The 26,117-nt window shown below is 39.5% G+C and overlaps 1 long non-coding RNA gene across 1 annotated transcript in view; it reads right to left on the minus strand.

The window, feature by feature from the left end:
* Window positions 1-20,050, minus strand: part of LOC139039855 (uncharacterized) — a 47,752-nt gene extending 27,702 nt beyond the window's left edge. The window contains exons 1-3 of the long non-coding RNA XR_011493061.1: window positions 19,897-20,050; window positions 14,176-14,305; window positions 11,323-11,428 (exon numbers count right to left, since the gene is read on the minus strand). This is a non-coding gene — a long non-coding RNA (uncharacterized lncRNA). The remainder of the gene's footprint in view (window positions 1-11,322; window positions 11,429-14,175; window positions 14,306-19,896) is intronic.
* Between the last annotated feature and the right edge of the window lie 6,067 nt (window positions 20,051-26,117).

The following is a 26,117-nucleotide window of genomic DNA, read 5'->3' on the forward strand; positions in this document are numbered from 1 at the left end:
AACCACCCTGGGGAGAACCCCATGATTGAGCAGCAATCTTTCTGAGGCTGTTGTTTTTATTTCTCTCAGCATACCACCTGTATGCTACTAATTCCCACTCTATCCAGCCCAGGTCTCTTTCTTGAGCTCCACATGGATATTCTCAAATCACTCCTGAATATATACATCCAAATTTCCGACCGATTCTCCAAACTCTACCTGCCCAAAGTGAACTCTGTAGCCAAGCCTTCACTCACACTAGCCAACTTTTTCCTAGTCTGTTTCTAACTTGTGTATGACACAATCAAGTCACCCAATTTCTCACCTCAGAGTAATCCTAGATTCCTCTCTCTCCTATACTCTCCTTGGATAACTCAAACCCAGTCAATTGACTCTTTCTCCAAAATAGCTTTTGAGTGAGCCTTTTCTCTATATTCTTACTGCCTGGATTTTAACTATCATCACATCTCAGGATTTTACTGAAAATAGTCTTATTTGTTGGTCTTTTTACTGCTAGTTTCAACACCTTTCACACTGCCTACAAACTTGTCTTTATTGTTCTAACGTGCAAATATGAGCATATATTTTCCATGCTCAAAATCCTTCAAAGACATCTACTAAGGGATGAAATCTGAAATAACTTTCATCACATAGAAATATCCTTGGCATCGGGCCTCTGTGTAAGTGTCAAGCCTAATTTTGCTCAATCTTTTCCACATTATACTGCCTCAGATATTTCTGGTGTACCATGTCAAATCTCCAACGCTATCTCTTATTTCAATAACGGTCGTGTTACCATGACCAGTTCTATGTATAACTTATCTGGCTTCACTCAGGTGCATTCTGAAAATGCCTCACCTGTCCTGAAGCCACATAATTCATCTTTCCCTGGGGCATATCTGTCATCAAAACATGGGTCTCTCTGACGAAGCCTTTCACCATCAAACTTGGACAACCCAAAAGGGTGGGAGGTTCACACACATGGAACCACCTTGGTGTACAGGGTGGGTAAAAGCCTGGGCCAACAGTTCAGATATATTTTATAGACCTCTTTCTATTGCATGGAGGTTTGAACACGTGTCGCATGTACCAACTCAACAATTCACATTTATTTATTTTTCTCTCTTTTCCTTTTTTACTCCCTCTTTCCATAATTCTTGATTCAAGAGATTACTTCCCAAATAAATTACCTTTGTGTAAGCCTTTGACTGAAGCTGCTTTCAAAGAAATATGAAAGACTGCAGTTACTAGGAATGTTCATATAAAACAGGCTCTTGTGATGCAATTTTAAAGCTGGATTACTCATAGATCAGAAAGGAATAAAACTCTTATTACTCTTAGGAAGTGGGTGGTAATAATCTTTGGCATGCAGTAGCATGCTTATAGCTTAAATAATAACTATTAAGCTATATAGCTCAATAATTATTAAGACTATCAGATTAGATTGTGCTGAAGTATGTGTGGCAGGGAAATTGGGTTATGTGGTAACTCGAGCATTTGATTGGCATAGAGCTCTCTTAATCATGAAGATTCCTCTTCATATCACACTGTTTTGGATATTTCTGTAGAGTTGGACCTTGAGAGCATCAAGTAGCCAGAAATATAAATATTCCTGTAAGAGACATGTGAGCCAGAGCCAGAGGATAAGAAATGAACTTCACAAAGATTGAGTACTGCCACATTAATGAATATTTTGGTGTTGGTGCATTATATTGACAATAGTTTAAAAAGACTGCTGCCACAACACAGACCAAGTATAGGTATTCCTAAATGAGATTGGTCGAAAATCCTCCCAGTGGACAGAGTTGTGAGTAAAACACTTATTTTGCTCAAATGTGTGGAGGGAGAACTGGCTTGAGGTATGAATTTGTTTGGATTTGTGGCCTTTAGAAAATAGCTTGTCTATTGGTCAGGAACTTAGAATGAGTAAGATAAGAAGGGCAAAAAGGAAGTCTGTGTAGGTTTCATATTGATGGACCTATGGTAGTAGACACAAACCATGAAAAGAGTGTGAACCAGAGAAGAGATACTCAATAATAATTGGAGAAGATGACAGTCAGCCTCACTTTATGACAGCCCAATGCTGGCACAATGGGCTCATGAATTAAGTGGCCACAGTGGCAGAGATGGAGGCTATATGCCTGGACTCAATAACATGGGATGCCTCTTTCCAAGGCTGATCTAGGTACTGCTATGGCTAAATACCCAATCTGTAAGCAGCAGAGATCAGTGTTGAGCCCTTGTAATCGTACTCTCTCTCAATGAAACCAGTCAGTCACTTAGTGGCCAGTCGATTACATCAAACTTCTTCTACGGTGGAGGGAGAGATGATTTATCCTTGCTGGCATTGTTATATGGAAAGATATGGGTTTTCCTTTTCTGTCTGCAGTGCCATCACCAGCACCACAATGTGGGGGCTTATACAGTTCCTGAAATACCATCGTAGTCATGAAAACTACTTGACTTATTATACAGCCCACCATCAAGAAGCAACTGACGTAACAGAATAGTGGACAGGCTTATTAAAAACTCAATTAATGTACCAGCTTGGTAATATTGAACTTAGAGTTGCAGCACTATCTTCAGAGCAGAGTAAATGCTCAGAGTCAATGGTCAAAAGATGGTGCTGGATCCCTAATACGTAAAATACATAGATTCATGAACCAAGGGGTTTACGTAAAATTAGGCACTCTTATCAACACTGTCTGAGACCCACTTGTAAAATTTTGTGCTTAACCTCTGCTGGACTTGAGGTCCTGTTTTCATGAAGAGATAACCTCCAAAGGAAGAGTTCCACTCTATTGGAAGCTAGGACTACCATTTAGTCACTCTGGATTCTTCATACTAGTGGACCCACAAGCAAGGAAATGATTACAGTACCACTGTGGGTAATTGATCATGATTGTCAGGAGGAGAAGGGTTGCTGCTATGTGTTGGAGAGGAATAAGTCAGGGAATTCACTTGGAAATGTCTTGCTAGTTCTACACCCAGTGAAAATGGTGACTGGGCAAGGATAACAACCATGACTTGACAAAGGCATGAGTCCAAAGCCCCCAGGATTGAAGTTCCAGGCCATCTCACTAGGTAAGCAGCCTAGACCACTAGCGAAGATTACTAGACCAGCCAAAGTGCTAGCTAAGGAAGAAGAAAATATTAAATGGGTAATGTATTAGTCTTCTTGGGCTGCCATAACAAAACACCATAGATCGGATGGCTTAAACAACAGAAATTTATTTCTAACAGTTCCGGAAGCTGAGAAGTCCAAGATCAAGGTGCTGACTGATTTGGTTTCTGGTGGGAGCTCTTTTCCTGGCTTGCAAATGGCATCCTTCTTGCTGTGTGTTCACATGGCCTTTCCTTGACTACTTTGTAAAGGCTCTATGTCGAAATACAGTCACATTGAGGGCTAGGGCATCAATGTGTGAATTTTGGGGGGACACAAACATTCACTCCATAATAGGTAGTGTAGGAGCGAGAGAATGAATTTGAAATATGTGCCTCAGGACCAGGTATAGCAGGAGGAACTGGAGCTAGTCCCACCAGTCCACTTTTAATAACTGGCTAGCACTTTGAAGGGGACTTGGTGATGAATCAGACTAATGGAAGGCACAAATGGATGTAAGAAGTGTAAGAGGTGGATGGTACTGGAAGCAGATGATGTTGGATATCTCTTGTGTGCAACTTCAAATTCTCTTAGAGCAGTTTGAGACACATTTCATAAGCGACCAATAATGACTCTCAGGCTCAAGCAACAGTTGCCTGTATCAGGGCCAGCTAGACAACGCATGCTTATAGAGGCTTATCTCCCTTTTCTGTTTCACTTTCCCCTGTCCATCGTGTCTGCTTTTTGTGGTCACTTTCCAAATACACTATCTTCACTTAAGAGTTTGTCTCAGGAACTGTTTTGGAGGAAACTCTGTCTAAGACATCCACTTTAAACAACCTTACCAAAATAATTACAGCAAAGGGACTGACACATGGTGTGAACCCAATAAATATTTATATAGTGTATGCTGCTCTCTGGATGTAACAAGCTCTTTCTGGATCTTTGGCTCTGTCTGGATCTTTGCTCAGGAATTTCTTTTTATCCCAGTACCTCCATCAGATTTATCACCTGTAAAATTTCTGCTCATTTTTCAAATCTTAATTTGTTTGTAACTCTACTATGTAAACTCCCCTGAGTTCCAAAAGGAAATATAATGCAATTTGTTCACCAAACAATTTGATTTCTGGAAGTACTGAAAGAATACATTTCCCAGTCAGCATTGCATGTAGCTGGGACAATGCGACTGAGTTCCAGCCAGGGAAATGTGGGCAGAGATGATATAAGTGATTTACAGCCCTAGCCATAAAATTATATGCATCAATTTCCATCCTCCATCTATCTCTGTCTATGCAGTTAGAAGTGAAGGATTAAAGATGGCAAAACTATAAGACGGAGCAGCCTGGTTTCTGGTTCATCACTTGGAGGCGAGTTGTCCATGAATATCAACAAACCACATTAGACTTTACTTGAGTGAAAAATAAACATTCTTTGTGTTAAGCCACTGAGATGTCAGGCTTTCTTTCCACATCAGGGTAGCCTAACATATCATAACTAACATACCCAAGACAGAATAGGATTCCTCTATGTTCCTCCTGGACTCCAGATGTAACTATATTAAATAAATGAATATTTAATTCTAATTGTCGCATTTCATTTCCACTCCTTTGACTGTAACTTCTTTAGATTTCCCAATGCTGGTACTATATTACATATTTATTGATCAGATAGATGGATGGGGAAGGACATATAAAATTATTTTGTTGGATTTTAGGACAAAAATGTTTAGAAATTATTGGGGGATATATTTTGATTGACCAGGAAAGAGAAACTTTCTAAAAATTCCAGCCATGGAACAATGGTAAAGGGCTGCTAGAGGCGATGAGAAATTTATTTCTGGGGGTCTTAGTTGGCCTGGAATTAAAAGACCATTTGTCCAGGGGCTGGCCCTGTGGCCGAGTGGTTAAGTTCGCGCGCTCCGCTGCAGGCGGCCCAGTGTTTCGTTAGTTCGAATCCTGGGCGCGGACATGGCACTGCTCATCAGACCACGCTGAGGCAGCGTCCCACATGCCACAGCTAGAAGAACCCACAACGAAGAATACACAACTATGTACCGGGGGGCTTTGGGGAGAAAAAGGAAAAAATAAAATCTTTAAAAAAAAAAAAAAAAAAAAGACCATTTGTCCAAACTGTTCAACTTACTAGTGAAGTTCAGGGAAGTCGGAGGACTTGCCCAAAGCCTAACTTAGAAATGAAGCAAAGAAAGCTTAGCTTCTTAATGCTGTCTTTGTTAAAGTTAATGATAATGACTAACCCTACAACACACAGTATGTGCTAAGGAGCTATCTAATCCTTACAACCACCTAGCAACAGGCCTGGAAGTGAAATTGAATCTCCTGTCTCTGATGCCAGTACTTTATTAAGTAAAAATTCAGAGAGACTGAGCAACCAGAACATGAAACAGTACCGATCTGAGTTCAAATCCTGATAATTCACCATGTGCCTTTTGGTTAATTACTTAATCTGGCTCAGGAAGGTTTCTCATGTATAAAAATGGGATATGATGCTCTGATAGATTTTCATGAAATTGTGTTAAACCCTGAGCCTGGTAAAAGGTTGGGATTATAATTATCATATTTATCATAATTTTAGTTATTACAAGAAATAAACATTTCTTATTCAAATCTATTATTTACATTTTACTGGAACGGTACTAAGTACATTTCAGCTATATTGCAGGTCAGAGTCTTTGGCAGCTAAGTCAAGAACATGAATCCTATGGAAAAATGCAGTTTAAGACCCAAACAACTGAATTTAAGTGAATTGTGGAACACAAGGATTTTTTTCAAACTGGGAACTCTCTGGAAAGACACTTTTATAACAAGCGTGACTCCAATTAATTTCAAGCAGTGAGTGGAGAGAGATAAGAAAGAGCTAATCTGGGAATTCAGATGACTGTGAAGGCTGGAAAGTCCCAGAACACCATCCTCTCCTTAAATTCCTAGTTCCCATATTTTGTTGGGGAAGGGTAGTATTCTTCAATCCTGGTTTCATGAAAATGAGTAATTTAGTAAATGTAGCACTATAGGATCAGGGAAGGACTAACTTGACAGAATCATCATCAAAAGGGTAAATTTTTGCTGTTGGGATTCAGCTTGTGCTTAAGTTTTGGGTCCGTGATAGCTCAAAGATCCACATTTATTTGGGGAGATGCTCCTAGAGAATAAACAGTGGGATGATCACTCCAGGAACCTGGCTGTTCAGGATGCTGGTGTGTGTCTCATGGGTGACAGTAAGACAGGTGTGTGTGATGACCTAGATTCTGACACACCTAGGTAATGAATCCTGGCTACGCCTCGTAATATCTTGTAAACTTGAGAATGTCACTTAAACCTTCCAAGCCTCAGTTTCCTCATGTGTAAAACAGTGATGATGATACCTGCCCCATCTGATCATTGTAATGATTCAATGAGAACGAATATGCATATTTTATTTAGCACAGTACCTGGCACTTAATAGGTGCTCAATAGCAGTTTCTTTCTTCCTTCCTTCCTTCCATTAAGCAAGAGTAAAGAGACATGACTGAAATTAGCAAATACAATTAGCAAACTCATTGAGTACTAACTTGGAAGTATTGAACACAAGCGCATACACTGTTCCAATTTTCTTTTAGGCAGGCGGGTGCCTTTCATACCCTGATCTCTTCTTCTTCTCCTCCCCAAAGCCCCCCCAGTACATAGTTGTATATTCTAGTTGTGATTGCCTCTGGTTGTGCTGTATGGGACGCCACCTCAGCATGGCCTGATGAGCGGTGCCATGCCAACATGCTCCTGCCAACATTTGCCCATAAAATTCACCTTTGAGATTCACTTTGATAAAACCCCACAGACAGAGACAGGTGAGGGAGGGAGGACAGGACCACTGGCTCAGACCCTCCTGTGCAAATCCCCTTCCCTCCGTGATGGATTGTGTGGGAAGTTAGAATAAAGCCTACAGACGTGACAGATTCGTAGGCACAGCACAAATGGGGGTCTGCCTTTTGTTTCCTGCTCCATTCCTTTGGGAAGCTGGGTAAATCACCACTGATCTGCTTATCTGGGGATTAAGGATTAGAGTCACTTCAAGAAGACTGTGCTTTGGCTCCTGATGGTTGGAAAGCGGTTTAACAACTTAGAAATGAAGCAAAGAAAGCTCAGCTTCTTAATGCTGTCTTTACTGAAGTTAACGATAATAACTAACCCTAGAACACACAGTATGTGCTGAGTTATCTAATCCTTACAACCACCTTATGATCTAGGCATACTATCATTCTACCTTTCACACATGAAGAAACTGAGGCACAAAAAGTCCAAGCAACGTGTTCAAGGACACAATACTAGGGAGTGGTGGAGTCAAAATCAAAATCCAAAAAATGTGACTCCAGAGACTTTGAGCTTCACCATTATGTTCTACCGCCAAGTTCTTTTTTTTTCAAGCACCACCACATGGGATGGTATTCTTTTTTTTTTTTAAAGATTGGCACATGAGCTAACATCTGTTGCCAATTTTCCTTTTTTTTCCCTTTCTTCTTCTTCTCTCCAAAGCCCCCAGTACGTAGTTGTATATTCTAGTCGTGAGTGCCTCTGGCTGTGGCATGTGGGATGCCGCCTCACCATGACCTGATGAGCGGTGCCATGTCCACGCCTAGGATCCAAGCCAGCAAAACCCTGGGCCGCCGAAGTGGAGTGTGCGAACTTAACCACTGGGCCACGGGCCGGCCCCAACTTCTGAGTTCTTTTAGCAACTCTTCATTAAAAGACAATGCCTCACAAGAAAATGCCTTGCATTCTTTTGAGGAACTTTTGAGGCATATTTTACTTTCAGTGAAGTCTTATTTGGCTTCACAGAGAGTAAAAAATACCAATTATTTCACAAGATGCTGGCCTCATTAAAAAAACATTATTTTCATTTTATAGCTATATATTTTTCTTCTACAGGTTTTTTTTTTTTGAACCTATATAAACCCCATAGAAGAGATGCCTTCTATATGAGGGGTGAGAACCCCAGAGGTATGTATATGGCAAGCCACTGAGAGGTATGCACAGGGCAAGACACTCGGGTACAAAATAAGCAATACTACTTATTTCTTATTATATAGTATCTATTTATTCTGTCTCATTTTTAAAAATGTTCCCTTGTTAGTGTCTTTTAATAAATAATATATTTATTATTATAGTAGTTCTTCTATGTAATTTATAAATTAATATTGTGCCTATATTGGAGATGAATCCTCAAAATTTTTTCTTACTAATAAAGGTGAATATTCAAACAAGTTTGGAGGCCACTGTTTCAGGGACCCTAGAATTTAAGAAACTAACCTTTAATGCTTTATTGCAATGAATCAATTCCATCACTTTCACAGGATGAATTAGTCTTCAACAGACTCAGTGGATTTATGGGCAATATCAAAGTTACTTACATTTCTGAGGGATTCATTATAATACAAAATTTTGAGATTTCTAGCATAGCATCTAATGCATAATGAACTCAAAGAATATTATAGGAAGGAAGGAAGGAGAGAGAGAGGGAGGAAGGAAGGAGGGAAGGAAGGAAGAAAGGAAGGAAGGAAAGAAGGAAGGAGAGAAGGAAAGAAGAAAAGGAAAGTTGATATCTTTCTTACACAGCATTTTAAGACATCTTTAACATCACAGACTTTTACAGGGTCTTGATCTTTTCCCCACAGCAAGAAAACTTTTTGATAAGAAACACAGACTGTCCTTGGGTTCAGCATATTGGGATGTTCACCCTGAATCGAACAAATCTGGTGGTTTGGTAGGAGTTGGGGAAAACAGTTTCACAGTGCCAAGGATCTGGCACATAGCAGATACTCAATAAATGTCTCTTTAGTTAATAAAAACATATCTTACAGTTATTGTGTACTATGTTATGGGCACTGTTCTACAGGCTTTACTCATATTATTTCCTTCAGGCCTCACAGCATTGTTATGAAACAGGTTCTATTATTAACCTCATTTTACAGATGAGGAAACTGAGGCCAGAGAGGTTAAGTAACTTGCCCAAGGTCACACAGCTAGTGACAGATGTAAAATTCAAACCCATGTAATCTGGTCTCCGGGCCCTTCCTCCTAACCACTACATTATTGCTCAGGAACTCTCCATCACTTCCCTCTTCCCTATTTTTAAACTTCTTTTCCCTTTTAAGAATACCTTTGATTTTCATTTTAACATATTTATGCTGGATTTTGCAAGGTGGGGGTGGGGATTGGGTTGGGCTGTGGGAGAGTTCCCAGAATACTATGGAAAGATTAGTTAAAACAATAATACGAAGAGGATAATGAGGAACATTATCATGATAACCCGCACCTTGTTTAGCACTTCAGTTTTCAAAGTACTCAAGTATATAACTGAACATTATACTTAACATTTAACACTTCCAGAATCTTCTCAGCTAGGCCATATTTTCCCATTTCTGATAAAGGAAGAAGCTTTGATGGAGAAGGTTTAACCACAATCATAAAGCTAGCTCGAATTTGGATCATCTTATTCCTGGTCCTGTGCTCTTTAAATAATCTGTCCAACTGACACCCTTTGACAATGGGCTGTTTAGGTTGGTACTTGTTCTTAAAACGTACTAATAACAATTCCTTACATTTGTGGAGAGCCAGATTAGCAAGTAGGTTCCATACCAGCTCTTACTTATTGGTTGTAATCAACGGTGTTAAGAAGGATTCTGAGGCTGAAACTGTGGGAATGAGTGCAGTGGTTGATTTGTCGCATCTTTCACGGCGACATGTGCAGTGGTTGAGGGAACACGTCCAGCGTATTCACAAAACTTCTCACTGAGATTAGCGTTTTGGAGATTGCTCTCATATATATTGTTTCTTCCAGATACAGCTATCCTTTTAGGGATTCCACAGCACTATATTCATACTTCTGTGTTTTTAGGTTAATAATTACATAAATATCTAGTGGTTTTTTTTCTCACTCTCTTTCGAAGTCAGAGACCTCCTGTATCTTGACATTCCTTCAGTCTGACAGAAATCCTGGCACATAGCAGGACTCAGTAAATAATTATTGAACATCTTATGACTAAAAATAATTTTGTGAGAGGACCATTATCAGCTGTCAGTTTAAGAAGGCTGAGAATTCCATGAAAGCCATCTTGAGTTGGCACAGAGTTCATGAGCTTTTCTCCTGGACTATCTCCTATTCCTAAGACGTAAATGGCTTTCCTCATGATCATTGGGACTTTTCCAGGCATTGGTATGCTAGGAGGGGACCAAAGATTTCTAAAGTTGCTCCCTCTAACTGACCTACTGTACACTGTTTGGAATTAAACTGCCTGTGTTTCCTGCAAACTTCATCAGTTCCCCACAGACATGAAAAGAAATCGTTTCCACTGAGCCATTTTGCTAGGAGACCTCTACTAAAATTGTCCTGAAGAAGAAATTATTCTCAACCCCTGGGGTCACTTAGCTCCAGCCGACTTCTCCTTTTTCTTTTAATTTGTTCTACTTCACTGCCTCCTTTTTTGTGTGTTCTTGAAGGTATCGCCTTATTTATCTTGATGGTTTCTCAACTAATTGAATACAGCACCGAGCTCTTTCTCCCTTGACTCTTTTGGATGTTTCTGCTACCCCAAGGGGAAGGGTCTCCATCAGACAGCTTGGTTTTGAGATACTAGCTTATTGAAACTACTTTAAAAGTTATTGTTATTTATGAGGCTGTTCAAAGTTTCCACGTTTAGCTAAACATAGAGAATGGAGAGATACCAGTCTTAGCTCGTGGTGGTAGCATTCCTAATTTGTGGATAGGGGAATAGTTTCTGGAAACAAAAGGATAGATACATCTTGTAGCTTGATTTTTAGGTCTGTGTATATTGTCACCAAAGGGTCCTAATGTGATTTTTTTTTTTTAAAAAAAGCAAGGAATTACCTGTATTTGAAGATAAGGAACACAAAACATAAAGTCCAAATGATACAGAAACATTACATAGGAGAAAGAAGTAACTGGCTTAGACCTGAATCTTTCTTTCTGACTTGGAAAGAACTTGCTTCTGACCCCATAGTTAGCAAATATTTTCTGGTTCTTTAACACATGCACACATGTGTACACACACCCTCCCCTCCACAGAAAAGGAAAATATTCCCAAACTGCTCATAGTAGTACATATTTTGCCACTCCTTTTTGTCCATCCTCATCTACCAAATCCATTTTATGAAATACTTTCAAAAACATTTTCATCAAGGTAAGGATTTTATTTGAAAAGCTACAAAATTCTAAGAAAAGGTTCCTATTACCTTCTCCTTCTGCATACTGCCCCGTCCCCAATGACTCCCCAGGGCTCAGGATTTTCCAGGCTTCTATCTTTAGTATGCTGTATGTGTAATGAATCATAGTGTCCACCTGTAAGTGTCATAAACAGATGGTATAAATATGCTTGCATAATGTGACTCAAAACACATCTCCAGTTTTAGCTGGAGTTCAAACAATATTCACAGTTCCAAGAAACCTGTGGCTTGCAACTTCAGGGTCAGTGGGAGGAGAATACCGGAAAACTGAAAGCCCGTATTCTCTGTTGCCTGTCAGTGCAGGCTGTACGGAAGGGTCCGCCAAGCAGAAGGTGCAGTGGGAGAGGAGTGACAGGAAACCCTATTTTCCATTTGCTCTTGAAGCCAATCATTTTAAAGACTCTCAAGAAATTGGTCTCTGGAGTGGGTGGTTTCACACATGATCTTCCCTCTGCCTGGAATGTCCTTCCCTCCGTTCCACCTCTCTTGTTTTTCCCTCCTTTCATTCGTCAAGTCTCAGCTGCGAAGTGCTTTCCTGCAGGAGGTCTTCCCAGCCCACAGACCAAGTGAAGAGGTCTCTGCCTCACGCTCCGATGACACACTAGAATGGGAATCCTCTAGGGCTGGGATTGTGCTGTCTCATAGACTGATGAACGCCCAACATCGGGCACAGACAGTGCTTGGCACTTAATACATGTTATTCATTTGAAGGCCTATCCCAATGAACAAACAACTGAAAAAGCTGAACAGCCCCATTAAAATTTCAGTGTGACATTACCTGACTTCTTAAAGAGTGATAAGGATTGACTTTTGAAGAAAAAAAAAGTAAACAGATTTTTCATTGATTGTGTGAGGTTTCACTCATTCCTCAGTATGTCTCTCTCACAAGATCCAGATCAAGTGTCCTATCCTCTTCGAATCCTGTCTGACCTCCCCAGGCAGGCAGTAGCTTTCTCTTCTATGATCACACAGTGCTCACTCATAGCCTGGCTTTCTTCTTTCTTCTTTTTATTCTCTCCTAATAAGTCACTAGCTACTTAAGGTTGTGAACTGGGTCTCTGGTTCTTTGGCCTCATTCTGCTTTTCCTAAAAACTAGCATATAGCTTGGCATAGGGCTAACATTCACATTTGCTGAAATGATTGAAAGACAGAACATCTATTCATTTAACCAACATTCGATAAACATTTATGGAGAGCCCAACTGTTTACCAGCTACTGCTTTAGGTGCTTGAAATACATCAATAAAATATTTCCTACTCAAATAAACATTTGGGAGGTTTTTAACCTTTCCAAAAACTAGAGAAACAGTTTCCAGGTTTGTTTTGTAACTGTTTACCTAAGCAATGCACACAGATACCTACTACAAGTTGCTAAATATTAGGTATTGAATTCTAAGGTTGTGTTTAAGAGTCAAGTTTAGTAGCATCTCTTCAGTTATGGATGAACCTAGCACCTTGAAGACGTGTATTGAGTAATGGAAATACAAGAAGTAGCTAAGTGAGCATAGAATCTCTATGTTTACCGGGGTTACCATGGGCACATATATCAGTGAATTGGTGAGGATTCTTTTCACTTTTTCATTATAAGCAACTTAAAATGTCCTGCTTGTTAATCTTGAATCAGTACTTAAAATTGTACTTAATTAAATTTCACTTTTTAAAAAGTGCCTAGTCCTTCATAAGAAAATAATCCTCTCTTTATTATATTTAAATTAAGTTCACCTAGAAATAGATTTTTTGGATGTTTAAGCTAGAATCATTAAAAATGCACAAGAATTTCGTGCTGTGCAATCTTTATCTTTTCTAATGATGCTACTTTAGCTGAGGAATGTTTAAACAACTAGAACTTGCTCATTATCGGTCATTTTGACATCGTGAATGATGTATGGAATATAGCACTTCATATCCGTTATTATCCACTGGCACACTGCATTTCTGAGCCAGTAAGCAAAATTTTAAGGAGCAAACTTTCAGTGTTAATTGGAAAAATCAATAAACTTCTGATAGTGAATTTCACGCCTTCTATTTCCCTAATTTGAGAAGCTGCCTCCATTTAAATCCATGGTGTTAACCCCATTAATATTATTTTGTGGAAAGGCAGATGGTGACTTGTCATTCTTCTAGGCTGTAAAGGAGACATGTATCAAATTTTTGTCAGATTTATACTAACAGGGCTTAACGTTTCTTAAAGGGCTTCGTAGCACTGCAGACTTCATGAACAGGTCCTCTCGTTCATCGTAGAATGCTACTCCCTGTATAGATGAACTACAGGAGCAGTTACATCTAAGACAGGGATTCTCTGATGCCGGTTAGGGGCAGGGAATGAACATCCTCTACAATCAAAGCATAGGGGCTGGGAGGCATTACTCTTGCTGGAGCTGGTAGAGGTTGAAGACTTTCCTCTGGAGGGAAATGGAATAGGCAGTGTTTTATCCTGCCTGCATCCGCATTTCAGGTCAAGCTTTAGAGATGCTGTAAACTTGTTGAACTCCACCACCTTTTTTTGTTCTTGGGAAGACCCATCCTTAGCAAGACTGTGAAATAAAACAATGTTCATTTATGGTCCACCTTCTCTTTCCAGATCCATCAATTGCAACAAAGAGGGACATGCCTAGATCCCCTAGTAGAACTATGATTGGGATTAAATTCTGAACCCAGTTTTGAGCCTGGCTCTGTCATTTGTCAGTGGTATGACCTGGGGAAGTCAATTCACTTCCTTGAGACAATATGCTCCTCTGCACAATGCAGCCGATAACACATAACTCACAGGTTTACTGTGAGGATTATATAGGTTAATGTATGTAAAATAGGGCAGTCAACTGAGAAGCAATCTATACACTTGGTAGATAATATCATCATTACCTGTAAAGCTGGCTCTGGGACAAAAATTGGCAAGACCATTTCATGGTTGGTATTCCTCCCTCTGGCAATCATCTTGCACAAATGCCAAGATTCCTCTCAGCTCTCTCGCAGCAACATCCAAAAGTAATATCTTGATGTTTCAGGGGAAAAACAAAAATTGTAACTGTCAGATCTGTGATGGAATTGTCAAAAGTAAATTAAATCAGTTACATAAATTGTGAAGCAAGTATGGGTTCTATTTGCTCTCTGACAGTTTAAACACTGGCCTGTTTTTTTAAGGAGAGCAAATGAAAAACAAAGAGACTATAAGCACCCTCTTTTAGAGAGGCAGGCCACTCCCATGGTCAAGTAGCTGTGCCCCGTAAACCTTTTTTTTTTTGACTTGCTAAATCTGTGATGGATGAAACAGCAAAGATAGAAAAATATAGGTGAAATGTTAGCGTTACATAAAAATCATTTCAACACTAAGAAAAAGAAACTGCTCAAAGTGGGAAAGACATAAAAGAAAAATTTATCATTCATGCAGCATAATGACATTGGAAAAGGTTAGCCACTTTTTCAGACCCCACATCCAATCTCTCAGGAAATCCTGTTGGCTCTTCCTTCAAAATAGATTTAGAAAGTGACCAAGTGAGCACTTTTTACCAACTCCTCTTTGTCCACTGTTGTATGAATGACAATCACCTCTTGCCTGGATCTTTGCAGTAGCTCCCTAACTAGCTCTCCCACTGTGGCCACCTCTTCTGTCTATCCTCAACTCAGCAGTGAGAGTAATCCTTTTAAAATGTAAGTAGGGTTGTGTCGTTCTTCTGTTGAAAACTCTCCAATGGCTTCCATCCCACTCAGAGTAAACACCAAACCCTGAAAATGCCCAGGAGGCCCTCCATACCCCACTTCTATCTCTCTGACATCATCCCCTATTAGTCTTCTGTCTCTCACTCTGGATGCCTTGACCCTCCGTCTACTCAATAGTCACCTTTTGCTTGAGGGTCTTTGCACCAGCCACTTGCTCTGCTGGAGGTAGCTGCAGTAATCCATGCGCTTCCTCAGACACACACCTGGCTGTACTTTGACCTGCTTCAAGCCTTTGCTTAAATATCACTGTCTCAATAAAGCTCACCTGAAATACCTTGTTTAAAACTGCAAACAGCACCCCCACGCTTCCTGCTTCCCAATATTGCTGACCCTGCTGTATTTTTTCTTTAGCATTTATCACCATGTAAGAAACCATATAATTTATTTATTCTGCCTACTTGTTGTGTATTTTCCATCCATTTCTCCAAATATAAATTCCAAGAATGCAAGGATTTATGTCTATTCATTTCATTTGTCTATCACATTTGTAGAAAGAATAAATGGATGATATTCTTGGCCAGATACGTTTTTTATTTTCTCTTTCTTTTTTTTCCCCTCCCCAAAGCCCCAGTACGTAGTTGTATATTCTGGTTGTAAGTCCTTTTAGTTCTTCCACGTGAGCCACTGCCACAGCATGACTACTGATGAGTGGTGTGGTTCAGCACCCAGGAATTGAACCTGGGCCGCCAAAGCAAAGCATGCCAAACTTTAACCACTAGGCCATCAGGGCTGGCTCCTGATCAGATATTTTTGAAGGTGGTACTTCCAAGGAAAGCTTTAGAGAGAAGCACAAAGCCTGGCACAGAGTACTTTTGAATGGAAAAAACAAAAGAGAGTGAGTTATAAAAGAGAAATGGTGTAATAGAATTTAATGAACAGAACTAAAACTGAGATTATAAATGTTCCAAAGATTTGTTTTAAACTTCCAGTTTCTAAACATGTTAACTGCTCAGCTTAGTTCTCTCTTTGGGCTTTCTATGAAAATTGGAAAACAGTCTGGTTTTAAATTTTAGTAATGTGGAAAGAGTAGATAACATTTAGTGAAATAAAACAATGATGTTGTTTCTGTTAGAATACATCTCAATTATTAAGTCTTACAGCAAAAGCACCAGCTCATTCTGTATTCGTCTTTCAATCACCTTGTTTGATGTTAACACATTTGGTGAAAGCTGCAATTATATACCATCCTTTGGAATCAGAGGAATAGCTTTTTAAGAGGCAAAAGCAGCATTTTTGTTGCTGCTTTTGTTTTAGAAGAGTGAGTGACAGTCCTATGCTTTAGCTGCTTCTGTCCAGAGTCAGGCGATGCAGGTCAAAACCTCACATCCATGCATATTCTTCAGGACAGTCTCACTTGTCAGAAACAGACTCACATGCCAGTGTGATAAGGGCTGGAAGGTGAAAGTATGTAGTACAGTTCAGACATTAAATATACTTTGTTCTCAGTTTTTCAGGTTTCCATTCCAAGAAAGTGTTTTAAACTTTATGTTTCCATGCTTCTGTTTGGGTAGAGGGTAGTAGCATTAGTTTTTAACAAGACAAAGTTGATGGTTAACTATAGTTATTTCTCACCCATGGCTAGAATATCCTTTTATGAAGAAAGGATTCAAGAATTGGGAAAGGTGAAAGTGAAACCAACTAGGAAAAACTGTTTTTCTTATTTTTAGAGCTTCCCCAGAGATTGGGGCAGATGACATTTTACTGGTTTTCTCTAGTGGTGGGACCCCTTGTGGAGCCTAGGTTATGAGTGTGACTTTAGATGGCAATGGCTGCGTGGAGCATCTCGGGATGCCGCACACTGAGTGTCAAGGTCCAGGCCTCAGGGTAAAACCACCTCCCCAACACACACACATGCATATACACATGGACACACAAATGCATGTGCGCACACATATGCATGCACGCACATAGACACATGTCTGTAATGATATGCAGCCTCCTGCCTTTAAGAGTAGTGGGCAGAGGGTCTTCACTGAATGTTCTAGATGACATGAGACCTCCACTGCTCTTGTATGACAATAAAGTGAGGAGGTATCATACTGAAGTCTGCTTGCATTGTCTCACTTTTCCCAGAAACATGGAGGTTCAGAACAGGCCATCTGATCTACTGAAAGAGAATAATATGAAGTTCCTTGCTCCCAAATTGAGTATAATAAAAGTTAAACCTGCTACAATGGTTCAAAGAGAAACTGAGGAAGGATTTATAATTTATCAATTACAAGTTTTCACACTACTCTTTTTTAAGTCACAAGAGGTCTGGACAAGCCCATCAACACGTAATCTCTCAACCCAGTTACAGTGACCTAGGACTTTACATGGATTATTGTAACTAACAAAAAGATCCCACTTTCTGTAAGCTATTCATACAATTGCAGTAACACATATTTGCATCTGCATAGTACCATTTTAAAGAGCTTGGTCTCTAGCTCAAGTCTATGGTCTATTCCTTCCAGAATGTTGCAATACACTGTGAAGTTATGCATTTTATCTTTGCTTTCCATAGCTAAATGGAGAGAAAGTGATACTAAAGTATCCAGCGATTCAATCCATTGAGTGGAAAATCTGAAATGTTCCAGTATTCAACATTTGCTTTCAAATTTACCACAGAGATTATTTTTTAAAGTTTCAGCTGCTATTGCCTCTATTACATAATGCTCGGTATGGCACTCTGCTGAGGATAAACAAGCACAGAGAAACACCAGCATTTTAAACATGGATTCTGTGCTCTGTGGGTTCGTGGGAAACACTTTCTGTGGTTAATGCCTCTGGGCCACCCACCCCTTGTGGCCTAGGTCAGGAACTTCTTACCTGAAACAGTTCCTGGTGTTCTTCATAGTGTAATGGCAGGGCAAGATGTTAGGGGAAACTCTGGCTTCCAAAAAATCGACAGTGAGGACACATGGCACAAAGTGACTAAGCGCGCGGCTTGACCACATCACAGTGTGGGATTTGAGAATTCACTTTATGGAACCTCCAGTTCTTGAGAAAGGAGAAGATGTGATGCGAATGGGTGTTCACAGAGGCTCAGATGTTTACTTAAGATTTATTGCAAGCCGTATTACTCTAGGTTTCCTGTATGTACGCGGCAGACATGGACCCAACTCAACCTTGACAGATGGGCAACGTTAGAAAACATCAATACTCCATCCTGGTTCCTTTCAAAGTCAAGCTCCTTGACAGCAGAGTTTACAATCACTCCTCCTCTTTACATTCTAAGCTCCTATTCTTCCTGTAACACAGGAATGTAGTTTATGCCTGCATTATACCATGTCAACAAAACTCACTTAGATTGTTCAAACCTTCCCATTGCCAAAGCCATTGAACACTTTTTAGTCCTTATCTCATTTATTCTTCCTTTAGTAGTTGATGTGGTTGACTAGTTCTTGCTTTTCTCCCTTAATTTTGGCAGTACCTGGTTCAACATCTTCTCAGTTCTCTTTTTTTCATTTCAAGTATATTTTTACTGAATGACTGTTCTGCATCATGAACTAATACAAAAAGTAGAAGTTGTAACTTGTCCATTTGTGAATCATTTTTTGCAGTGCTGGACATTGCCCTGGGGTCTTTGATTTTGCAGAGCTATATAGAAAAGTGTTTAAAACCACGGCTATTACAACCAATCTGAGTTCAAATGCTAGCTCTGCCGCTTGGAGGCTATTCAGAAGGGAGTCCTCAGGGAGAAGACTCTGAAATGAAGGTTAGTTTGTAGGACGTTTATTAAGGAATGTTTTTGAGATCAACACCATGGGGGTTTGGGAAGGAATCAGGATTGGGCAAAAAGAGAAGTCGAATCAAAGCATACCTCATGGGGATGTCTAAAGCTGGGATGCGCTTTCAGAGTTATCTGAAGCTGGGGAGAGGAGGCCATGCCTTTGTAACCTGCATCAACAATCATTGGTTGTAGGCTGCCCATGGAAAGGGTGTCATGACTTTGGGCACTGTGACTCTCTTCTCCTAGCAGGGCTGAGAGCTGAGGGCTGTCAGTCAGCAGCGCTGCTAGCCATTAGGGGAATATGTTCTGATCCTGAAGGGAATCTGGGAAGAGCCTCACAGTTTCCATTAGTATAGGTCTATATCCTTGGGAAAATTATTTAATCTTTCTGTTCCTCACTTTCTACAGCTATAAAATAGAAATAATGACAGTATAAACCACATGGGTTTGTTGTAATTGCTTAAAATGATATCTGACATATAGTAAGTGAGTCCTCTGTAAAATTAGCCACCCAAGGAAGTTGCAGAAATAAGCCTGTGCTACAGGGCTAAATTCAACAGATTGGCAAACTATAACCTTGGACTCACCCTACACCCGTGCTCACATTCAATTCATAAATTCTATTGACTTGTTCTTTTAAATATCTTTCTTAGTGACTCCTTCTCCAGCCTCAACAATACTTTCCTAGTTCAAAGCCTTATTTGTTCTTGTCTGGGTTATGTCTTTGCTTCTAGTCTTTCTCCTTCCAAATAATCCTTTGTAAATAACTAATGGTCTTTTATATAAATTCAAGTCCAACCGTCATTTTACTACTTAAAATGCCATTGCCAATAAGGCAAAGTACAAGTTTCCTATCAGAGAGACAACCACTCCCTTATATGTAGCTAATTCTCCAGCAATAGCTAATTGCTTTTATTTTTTTCCTTTTTTCTCCCCAAAGACCCCCTCCCCCCCGGTACATAGTTGTATATTCTTCGTTGTGGGTCCTTCTAGTTGTGGCATGTGGGATGCCGCCTCAGCGTGGCCTGATGAGCAGTGCCATGTCAGCGCCCAGGATTCGAACCAACGAAATACTGGGCCGCCGGCTGCGGAGCGCACGGACTTAACCACTCGGCCACGGGGCCAGCCCCAATAGCTAATTACTTTTAACTCACCTTTTCCAGCTCTTGTATTCCTCTGGGACCTTAACCAACTGTTCTGTGAGTTTAACTCCTCTCCACAGCTAAAATATCTTCTCTTCTATGAAGCCTTCTCCAACTCATACATATGAGTGCATAAATGCACACAGAACTTCCTTTCTCTGCCCATGGAAAAATTACTCTCTCTCTCCTCTCTAATACCCTGTGTCCTCTGTTCAGGTCTAGATTAAAGCACTTAACATATTGTATCATAGTGTGATATGGTGAGCTCTGGAATTAGGCAGTCCTAAATTTAAGTCCTAACTCAGCTCTTATTAGTGGAGTGGCCTTGGACCAATTGCACTCTTGACTTTCTCAGCCTACCTTGGAAGGTCCATGTAAGGATTAAGTGAGAAAATGCATACAAAATGGAGAAAGTGTGTACTCAGTATTTAGTAGATACGAATATTATTGTGTTGATCTGCCTGTCTCCTCCATTTAGTGAGAGCTCCTCAAGAGAAGGAGCCTTGTCTTATACATCTTGGTTTCCTTGACATCCAGGAGAGTGTCTGGCATATTAAATGACTAATTGCTGGATACATGGGTAAGGAAAGTTTTGATGAATATCATATATCATATTGAAATTGCACAACAGTGTAAAGGACAGACTTTTGGAAAAAGTGAAATGTCAAGTGTATGACACAGAAACTTAAGGAGTTATTATCTCTATTCTAAAATGAGAATGCTTCATAATCTTCCTTTTGAAAAAATGAAAGCTGTTTCAAAGGTTAAATCATATGTGGTTGTGTCATCTCTGGTAGACAAACATTATTTTCCCCTGCTGACAGGAATAAAAATCACCATGGCTAGTTAATGGTAGTGTGATACTTGTTTATTCATTCAATAAACAGTTATTTGTTGAGCATCTACTAAAAGTTAACCATACTAGGTGCAGGTAATTAAAAGATGAACAAAGGCAAATATGGTTCCTGCTCTCATGAAGGCTACAGTCTAATTAGAGGGGATGACTGTTACAGCAGTAGGTGATGATAGTCAATGTGGTAAGACCTTTCACAGGGATGTGCAAGGTGCCATAGTACCATGTAACAGGGGCACCACCAACTAGTCTGGAGGTAGTCAAGGGAAAGAAGAGTATAGTATAGCAGTTCAGAGCACAAACTTCCAAAAGGGCTTTGTAATCCACATCAAGCCTTTAGACGTTATGCAACGGCACTTTCTAAGTTTAAGCAGGGAAGTAACATAATCAGATTTCCATTTTGTGAAGACCACTCTGACCTCTATACGAAGATTGCATTAAAAAGGCCAAAACTGAAGCCAGAAAGAGCATCTGGGAGGCTACCAGCAATCTGGACAATCAGGTCTTTAGTCTCTGAATCTGATTTCCATTCACTATTTCTTTGCCTTCCAAGGAATGAGTATTATGGTAATATGATAATAAGAAACAGGTATCATAGGTATTATGACAATAACTTTGTGATTATACAAGAAAAAACAAACAATGTAAATAACCATTCAGAAGCCACTTTCTCTACCACTCTCACTTTTCAATGGAGAAGTTTTGACTCACAAATTTAGGTATCTCACTAAGTACAATCCATGTGCTTTGGACTATCCCTTATCAAGAAGGCAATAGAAAAGAAATAGAGGATGTGTTCCCTAATTCCGAGGAACTTTTAATCCAGTTAAAGAAAATAACTAGCTCTACCTAAGTGACTTGAAACCAAAGATAAAGAATGAATATAACAGCTAATTGTGTTCCCACTACACTAGCTAAGCATTCTCCATGCCCTTGCTGATTAATGGGAAATCTTCATGGGCCCTTTAACTCTAGGCAAACCTATATAAGCTCATAGCCTGCAGTAGAGTTTCTCCAGGAAGCCTACTGTTACTATGTCTGAAGGAATTTTGTGTGTTCTCCTCAGCTATATGCATAGTTTGCAGAAATAGGGATGGAGTTGGAATATGTTCCTGTTTATCCTCCTTTAACTTCTCTCTGTGTGGGGTCCAAATTCCATTCAGATGATTAGCTGCTTGGAGCCACACATCTACCTCCTTGTCACCAGTGCAGACAATGGAATATGAAAGGCGTGAAAGTGTGAGGCCACGTGGTTGGATACCATGGAAATATTTTAATTGTGGTCATCATTCGGAAGAAGACTTTTAAGAATATCAGATATGTAGTTATTGGGCGTAATGTTTTTATTACAATAAAATGTGTTTTTAAAGCACAGGTAGTTTCCAATTTTTAACATATCATTAATAATTTAATGTTTATAAAGCAGTATTTCTTAAATGTTAAATGTTTCTAAATAAAAAAATACAGCCCACAAAGTGAAAATGTTTTAGTACTTTGTAGTGGTTTGCTCTGGAGTTTGAATCCTGCTTCTACTCTAACCATGTGAATATAAACAGATTACTATTCACCTCTGTGCCTCAATTTCCATTGCTAAGATAAAGGTAATAATAGTAGTCACCTCACTGAGGTTGTTGGGAGGATTAAACGAGTCAATACATGTAATGAGCTTAGAATAATGCTTGGCACATAAATTGTACTTATTATATTGTCATTTTGAAAGATTTTGAGAAAACATGGTCTTATCCATCAATAAATTTCCATAAAGCTATGAACATGTGAAGGCATGACTCTGGAACTAACCACATTTCATCGTAAAGACAATAACTACCCTATCCCTCACTTACACTTCTGGGTTATTATGTGGAAAAGTATTTGTAATTATTCATCCTGTATTTTATATGAAGATTTCAACATTCCACCAATGACTCTGAGATGGAAGTTGTGAGAGAGCGTTTTATCGTGTTGGGCTCTAATCATCCCAGATGGAAACCATACCTAAAGGTCAAACGGATTCTTTGGAATGAAAGATGTAGGGCGGTGCCAGTGTTGCATCATATTGCAGACCGGATTAAAGGTCTCTGGAGGTGTGGTTGCGCACACCCTGCTTTATGGTTGTGAGAACGCACTCCACAACCAACGGCACATGGAGCTTCCTCCACAATTCCATCTCTGAAATACGTAGACCCATGAAAACTCATGTGGCAACAAATGATTATCAGTCACAAGAGTCTGGAAGGTTCTCATTCATTAAAACAAATCTTTTGAGTACATACTCTGCCAGGTATTAGGATAAGCATGAAGATGCTGATAAAAAAACACCAACCCTCTAGACAAGAAAGTTCCAATTAGTGGAAGAAAGGTATAAGTAAAAAATTCCAATGCAGTATAATAATAGAGGTATGCAAAACTCACAGTAACGAGACCAGGGAAGTGAGAAGCGCTGTTAGACTCAGAGGAAGCTGTCCTCAGGTGGGTAGAATCTGAACTGAGTCTTGGAAGGACAAATAAAGTTACAATCAAACAAGATAGTGTCGTGAGAAGAGCATTTCTGTTAGAAAGAATAAAGGCCAGAAATCTTGGCATGTTTGGGGAACTGCAAGTATTTCAGTATGTCCAGGACATACAATCTGAGGTAGGGATTGATGGGAGTTGAGGGTGGAGAAGGCTTTTTGTCTTGTGTGTCTTGCTGAGGAGTTTAGACTTTATTCTGTGGACAGTTGGGCTCCTTCATGATTTTTGACAACACAGCAACACCATCTCATGTTTTGTTTTAGGAAGATCCCTCTGGAGGCAGAGTGGAAAATGAGGAGGGAGGAACAAGAGGAGATTCCTGTATCATTAAGGTGATGAATAGTGAGAATCAACATTTACGTCATTATGGTGGGAATGGAGAGAAGAGATAGATTAGACACAGATGCAGTGATAAAACTTGCAATACTAAGTCACTGATTGGCTGAAGTGTCGGATGAAAAATGAGAAAAGTAGAACTCAAAGATTACCATATTTCTGGCTTATGTAAATCAATTGGTGAACAGTGATGTCGATGGCTGGCATGGGATATGCAGTTAAAGAAGATGGCAGGTTGGGTGAAGGGCAAGACCACCTCCAGAGTGCCTTCCCATTCCTCTATGTCTTGCTGAAAACACTTGTCCTAGTTATTTAGAACTCTTTCTCCTGATCGTGTTAGAAGCTAATTCAGAAGGGTAAATAGAAGGAAGAATTATGGATAGATTTCCCTTATGTTATACTTGACTTTAATTCAACTTGCACTGAAAAGTGAGCATTTGTAGAGCGTAAACGTAATTTTTAAAGCCCACATATGTCACATTTCAGAGAATAAGACATTGATTTGGAAAGCACTGCATTAATAATAATGATAATAACTGATATTAAATGGCACATTGTGTATCAAGGACTCTGTTAAGCCCTTCACAGGCAACATTTCATTAAACCTCACAACAAATCTATGAGGCAAGTACCATTATTGTTCCAATTTTACAGATGTGGAAACTTGAGGCTTAGGGAGTTGGATCACTCACTGTTAAGAAGTTAGCCAGGATTCAAAGTGAAGTCCTCTCATGTTGTGGAAGAGCAGAGGATTGAGAATTCCGAAACCTGGTTTAGAATCCTAATTTAAGTATTTATTGGCAATGCAATAGTCACGTCACCTTTCCTCATTTGTAAAATAGAAGTTGAACGATGGGTTGCTAGGGCAGAGGGAAATTGGAAAAGTTGAAATCAAAGACCTCTGTAGCCCCTTCAAGCGTTGGCATCCTATGGTTTTAATTGGGCATAATGAAGTGTTCATTCGGGTCATGACTCTGTGCCCAAAGGGATATGGTGACTGATCCATACCATACAGTGAGAGGGCAGGCATGTTTCTGAAAGGAAGACAGACCATTGCCCAGTAAATACGATCATTGGTTTAACTCCTACGTTTATTAAAGGCCCTCCCCAAATTTCTCCTGGCTATGGTTTTATACTCAGCCTAAGGTATTATTTGGATTGTTCCCCTTTCTTTATAGGAAAAGGAGTAGGAACAGTTTCTCTGGAGGGGGAAATCTTGTTCCCGCATAAACAAAGGTCTTCTTGGTTATTGTCTGTGTTTTAAAACAATTCAGAAAGGGACTTTTTGTGATGTATTTTCTTGAATTCTGTCATCTCTCTTTTACTTTGTAGTTATGCTGCCCAAATATGGTGGAATGAAACCCTTCTAAGTAGGGATTTGGAGAGTATAAATATTTCCAGGAAAACCCACAGAAAGGGTCTTTTCAAACTGCAGATGGGGGCAGGAGAGTGGGGAGTGAAAATATCAGCAGTTTCTAACTTTGTTCTTTTACATTGAGCTTTGAACTGCTGGTTCATTTTGGCGACAGGCAACTGATTGGGGCTTTTTGGTAATTCTTTTTCTTTGGAGATGAAATAGTGGCCACTTTGGTTATTTAAAACTCTGTGATGTTAGTCCCACTCTTGGTGTTTAGAAGAAAAGACATAAACACTGAAGTCACAACAGCGGCTCTGCCACTTATTAGCTGTGTGATCCCACATAATGTTCCTGAACCACCATTTCTCATCTGTAAAACGGGAATCAAATCTTTATTTCAAAGGTTATCACAAGGTTTAAATGCAATAACATATGTAAAGTACTGAGTCCAGTGTCTGGCTGAAGTTCAGTAGATGAGAACTAAGCACATTGTTCAAAAATAGCAAAGACTAGTATTCCATGTTAACAGAAGTAATGCTAATAGTGTAGTATTCCCTGTTCATTGGGCATAACCATCTACAAAACATTTTCTCCCACCTTGCGTATTTTGCCTCTTTACAGCACACATGAGTAACAATAGCAACAGATGCTGCATCAATAAGCAAACAGAATGGAAAATAATTAACGCAATATGCTTGTGTGCTTGGAAGTTTCTATCAGAAATTACAATGCTTATGATCTGAGTTCTTCTAGAAGGCAGTTTAAGCTCAGAATGGCTTTGTATGTGCGTTAGCTATTATTTTGTGCACCTTCAGGAATATCTGCTATCTATGGCTGGTTGTGATTATTTGTGAAAAGCAGACACGGGAAGAAGAGATATGAAACTGTGCTGAATTAATAAGAGTGCCTGAGGCATGGGCAGAATATTAATACACTATGCACAAAAATGGGCTGACCCAGCTGAGTTCAGATATCAACCTAACTTTTTAAAAATTAATGTATTAAATGAACAGAATAAAAAATATCATATGAGAAGTTTTTTGTTATTTTTTTTAACTTGCAGAAGGATGGCAGGTAACAATAAGTATATGTAACAGAACTAGTAGATAATGGTGGTAATTTTCATATTTAGAGAGCGAGACGGTGTCCTTTCTTAATAAATAAGAAACTACATGA

This window comes from Equus asinus, chromosome 12 (genome assembly GCF_041296235.1).
Source record: "Equus asinus isolate D_3611 breed Donkey chromosome 12, EquAss-T2T_v2, whole genome shotgun sequence".
NCBI lineage: Eukaryota > Metazoa > Chordata > Mammalia > Perissodactyla > Equidae > Equus > Equus asinus.